This window comes from Hoplias malabaricus, chromosome 2 (assembly GCF_029633855.1).
Source record: "Hoplias malabaricus isolate fHopMal1 chromosome 2, fHopMal1.hap1, whole genome shotgun sequence".
Lineage (NCBI taxonomy): Eukaryota > Metazoa > Chordata > Actinopteri > Characiformes > Erythrinidae > Hoplias > Hoplias malabaricus.
Genome location: NC_089801.1, coordinates 13,634,398 through 13,640,397, shown reverse-complemented (window position 1 = coordinate 13,640,397; position 6,000 = coordinate 13,634,398).

Here is a 6,000-nt window from a genome sequence, read left to right as displayed (position 1 = left end):
ACTAAGGGGTCAAGCCCAACTCCTGAAAAACGACCCCGTACCATTATCCTTCTCCACCAAATTTCATACTTGGCACAAGTCAGACAAGTACCATTCTCCTGGCACATGCCAAACCAAATTTCATGGATTTCATCCATCAGATTGCCAGACGAGGAGTGTGATTTGTCACTTCAGGAAACATATATATATATATATATATATATATTCTCTCTTATATATAGTTTCCTGGAGTGATGAATCACATTTTCCATCTGGCAATCTGATGGATGATATATATACACAAACACACACACACACACACACAAACACACACACACACACACAAACACACACACACGCACTTGCGTGCACACAAAACTCATTACCAAAAATGTTTGGATGTTTTGTAAAGTTCAATAGAAAAACAGATGCTATGATGTGTCAAATCTCTTGTACAAATGAATTTTCAGCACTAATGACAAAAGTGACCATCTAAGCTATTAACGTTTGATATACTGAGGCTCCAATTTTTTGTTTTACTCCTGCACCATTGCGTTACAGGTATTGTTGTTGACACTTCAGGCCCAGGGGTTCTATTCTCACCTCAGGTCACTGTCTGGGGGATTATGGTATGTTTAATCTGTGTCTAAGTGGGATTTCTAAGTGGGATCTGATAATCTAGTTTCCTCTCACAGTCCACAATGTGTATGTGTGACACGGTGAGAGTGTGATACCCTGTGATGGACTATACATTCATGGCACCCACTGATTCTGGTTAGGCTCTGAACCCACCACAACACTGATCAGGATGAAGTGCTTATGGAAGATGAACTTCACACTTGGGTTTGACCTACAGCCTGAGTTAAAATGAGAGGGAATTGAGATCTAAATCCCCTACACAAGTATTATTAAAATGGAAAAGGCTTAAAAAGTGTTTTGGATAACACCACTGCCCTCTACCTAGGAGGCTAGCGTTTGATTCCCATCTTGGGAATACTAATCATTGGACTTCTAACACTGGATTTGTAATATGATTAAAATTGTAAGTAGTTCTGGATATGAACATTGGCCAAAATCCATAAATATAAATGAAGTATGTAGCATGTACTGCTGATGAAGCGAGGTACAAACAAAGGCCTTAAATGGGTTTGAGGCTATTACTGGAGTCTTCACAATGGCTTTTGTATGACATTAAAGTACGTCACAGCAGAATGCGCGTGAATTTTGGACCCTAAGCCTTAATATATCTGTCCCCGTAGTGGTAATCACAAAAGGATTGGACGAGACAATATTTGGGAGAGTGCCTGGATTCCGGAGCAGGAGGAGAAATTGGACTCTACAGAGCGCTGGTCCCTGTGGATGGTGTGTTGCTATGGCATTCAGCTATGACAGATTCAAGTCACACACACACACATACACGCACGCACACACACAGTGTGCTGCATGAAACCATCACTGTGTTCATAAGTGCGTGACAATATTACATAATCATAAAGGCCTTGTCCCTGGGCGCTTGAGAGACTGAGAAAGCGCTGGAGCTGGAAGTCACTTTATGAACTGTTTGGCAAATACTTCTCACTCTCTATATCTCATCCCGCAGGAGGCTTCGTGGTGCTCCAGAAAATGCCACCATAACAATAATGTAAATATTTGGTAGACATCCCTTAAAATCTGTGAAATTTAGTTTGCATAATAGTCATAGAAAATGCATGAAATTAAATCTAAATCTCTAAAAGCCCTAAAAATCACCATATACAATACCAAGTGTCAGCTGGAAGGGTAAAAAAAAAGTACTAATATACCTATGGCTTTAAATTGGTAATTGGTAAAACTTTATTATAAACGGCAGAAAATGCAAAAATATGTTACAGCAGTTTTAGGGCCATGACACTTTAAACAAAAAATATATTCAGAGAATAAAGTCAGAATAATTCTGAGATTAAGGTAGAAAATTTCAGAAAATAAAGTCAGAATATTAAGAGAAAAAATGTTTGGATTATGAGATACAGTGGAACCTCTACTTACGAACGCCTCTACTAACGAACTTTCCAAGATACGAACCGGGCCTTTGAATATTTTTTGCCTCCACCAACGAAACATGACTCTATGAACGAACCCGAGCCTCTGCCGAGCCGGCGGCTGGAAATGGCCACTGACCCCAATAGGCGAGTCTCCCAGCGCGCCCAGACTTGAGTGAGCTTTTAAGATTAGCAAATTGTAGTTTTAGCAATTTAGCATTAGTGTAAATAACAGACTTCGAAATTCATGCTAAGTTAAGCCGTATCTACGTTTCGTCTCCCCATGTTCACCCGCCTACTCTCCGTTATTCCACCCATCCCCACCTCCCGTCATACAGCCAGTGCCTGTGTTACTCCTCCAGCCAGTCGTTTTTTACTGTTACCACTGTATTTCTTTTTTATTGTTAGTAATGCTACATGTATTTTGTTTTAAAATATTTATAAATTTTTTTATATTTATATTTATAAAATAATATTACAAAACGTGTAGTTTTGTAAACATATATCAGTGCAAAAAGGGTGACTTTTGGGGTGGGCTGGAACACATTAATTGCTTTTCCATTATTTTAAATGGGGAAAATTGACTTGAGAAATTAACTTTTTTACTTACGAACCCGTTCAAGGAACGGATCAAGTAGAGGTTCCACTGTATATCTAAACATTTAGTCAGACACTAGAGTCCCAGGATGTGCCATAAATTGAGTTGTGAAAGAAACAGTCAAGTAAAGTGAGTAAAGGATTATTTATTATATGCTTCCTTCCACATGACATGTCAGTGCAGCCACTGACTGCGATGCATATGGCTTTAGTTTACTGTACAAGTCCATAAGCCATAATGTGATGCAGGCACCGCATCCCACCCCCTCTGGAAAGAAAATTTTCAGGATCAGTCTAACTGTATCCTGTGAAACTATATGCCCTTTTCTGAATAAATGGGTTCAACACTACACAACATTTCTCATTTTCACTCCAAATGGTTGTGTCTGCCCAATTCATTCATTATCTGTAACTGCTTATCCAATTCAGGGTCGCGGTGGGTCCAGAGCCTACCTGGAATCATTGGGTGCAAGGCGGGAATGCACCCTGGAGGGGGCTCGACCCAATTCATTCATTCATTATCTGTAATCGCTTATCCAGTTCAGGGTCACGGTGTGTACAGAGCCTACCTGGAACCATTGGGCGCAAGGCATCTGCCCAATTATATTCTGTCATTTTTCTGCCAACTGATGTGTAATAGATAATCTGTATTATAAAAGCAGAAAATTCAAGCAAATTACCAAGTAAGAAACTAATTAATAAAAAGGACTGAAACACAACCAGAGAGGATCTCTGTTTCATCACAGCCTGTATCTTTACAAAGGGGAAGTCATTGTAGGGGTCAGGGATTTTTCCACTCGAGTGGCCTGCTTTCTACAATACAGAGACAAAATGATTGCTTTCAGACAAAGGAGCATTGAAAATAAACAAGCATTGGTCTCTGATAGCATTACTGAGGGCAGCAAAGGTGAACATGCAAACTTCCAAGCATCAAAATCAAAACATTTCTCTATTTTAGTTATGCTGTTTAACTGTTCCAACTTTTCTGTTTTGCTGTGTGTGAATGAGTGTGTATGAGAGAGAGAGAGAGAGAGAGAGAGAGAGAGAGAGAGAGAGAGAGCGAGCCTGGAATGGCTCAAATCAGATTTCTTTGGCTTAATCTGTCACAGATCTGTTTTTTTCACACATCTGAGTGGACACATCAAGACCCAGCTTTACAAATCAGATTCAATCCAAATCAGAGTCAAGTTCATATGTACTTCTAGACTGGGTATGTATCCGATTTGTGGGCATGTGAAATGTGAATCATCTAATTGGTTTTCATGTGTCTCCTTGCCTGTATGCATGCACTTAGTGCTTTCGTCAGCTAGCACTGTCAGCGACAAGCAGGCTGTGTCTCAAATAGCTCAATGCTTCATATACACTGTACTGTGCAGGTGATGAAACTATGGCTTCTGCACCAAATGTTCAAAAAGGAGTCATGCAGGAGAAAGATGAATATAAATTGGTTTGTGTTTGACACGTTTGCAGTACTTGGGTGTAGAAGCTGTTATTTAAGGATATACATCATGCAATACACAAGGCTTAGCAACCCAAATAGAGGTCTGAAAAATCAGATCTGAGCCAACAGAATAGATTATTGAGTCACACGGCTCCAGGATCCTGGGGTTGTGGGTCTAAGTCCCACTAGGGTGACTATCTATGAGGTGTGTTCTCCCCGTGACCATGTGTGTTTCCTTCGGGGGCTCCAATTTACTCACACGGTCCAAAAATACACATTGGTAGGTGGATTGGCAACTTAAAAAGTGTCCATAGGTGTGAGTGAATGTGTGAGTGTGTGTCACCCTGTGAAGAACTGGTACCCCCCTCCAGGGTGTTTTCCTGTCTTGCACCCAGGGATTCCGTGTAGGCTCTGTACCCACTGCGACCCTGAACTGGATAAGAGGTTACAGACAATACAACATCACAATTGTGTATGAAATAAGGGGCAGGCCAGAGCAAAAGCCCACATGCTTACAATGTAGACCCTACATCAATAAGACCCCAGTATGTTGACACCAACCAATAGCATTCCAGAGACATATAGATGAGAGAGACACTGAGGTCAATGGAGTCAACAGTGGTCCCAAATGCTTGGTGGTCACGCGACTCGAGTAGGCTTCAAATAGTTCCAGAAAGCTTTAGGCGGCAAGTTTAAATGCATAGATTCAAATGCATAGGGAGAGAAACTGCACATTTGTGGTCAGTAGTCTTCAATAAATGCATTGATTTACAATATTTCTACAGCACTACAACCTGTTTATGTGGTTACATGTATGCTTTAAAAAGAAAAAAGTCATGCATTGACTTGTAGTCTGTTTCTGATGACATTGCTGACAAAATTGTTCCATTTACAGCAGATAAATAACACTGTATTAACCATGATTAATGACTATAAATAATAAATGGCATTTAATGTGCCTGAAAGCAAAATTATTTCGATATTTTAGATTTTCTTTCATCTGCAATTGTTTATAATATGTTTATGTGTAATTAGCATATGTAAACTGTTATGGAATATATGTATCGATGTAGTATTACAAAACTATAAATGAATTTATTGTACTAAATGAGTGAGGTCTACAGCTTTTAATATGAAGTAAAGTAACTGTTTCTACAGTACATTGTTACACATGAACATGTGCAACATGCAGACGAGATTTGTTTTAAGGTCAGAAGGGAAAAGTGTTTGGGCTCATGGCTGAGACACATACACAGTGTTCCTAGACAGAGGTGGTGGCGGAGGTGGTCAGCAATGGTTCATGGAGTTGTGCATCCTCTGGGCATGTGTTGGCCACATGGAAAGGTCACCAAGCAGCTACAGCCGATGGGTGCAGTGGTCATTTACACCACACACAAACACACATGCACACACACACACGCACATACACGCACATACAAGCACACACACACACACACACACACACTTTCTCTCTCTGCACTACAACACAATGAGGAAAATCTGAGCAGGTGCTGAGGAGGACTGTTTGATAAAGATGAAAAGGAGATGAAAGGAAGTGAGAAAGTACAAAGTAACAACCCAATCCAAAATAATAAAATTAATACAACCTCAGTTGGGACGTTGTGTAAAACATAAATAAAAACAGAATACAAAGATTTGCAAGTCTTTTCCAATCAATATTCAATTGAAAACACTATAAAGACAAGCTATTTAATGTCCAAAGGGATATATTTAATTGTTTTTTTAACTTCACTCAATAAGCGTTTGGGAACTGAGGACACTAATTGTTGAAGCTTTGTTGGTGGAATTCTTTTACACTTTTGCTTGATGTACAACTTAAGTTTTCAACAGTCCAGGGTCTCTGTTGTCGTAGTTTGCACTTCATCTTGCGCCACACATTTTCAATGGGAGACAGGTCTGGACTGCAGGCAGGCCAGTCTAGTACCTGCACTCTTTTACTACGAA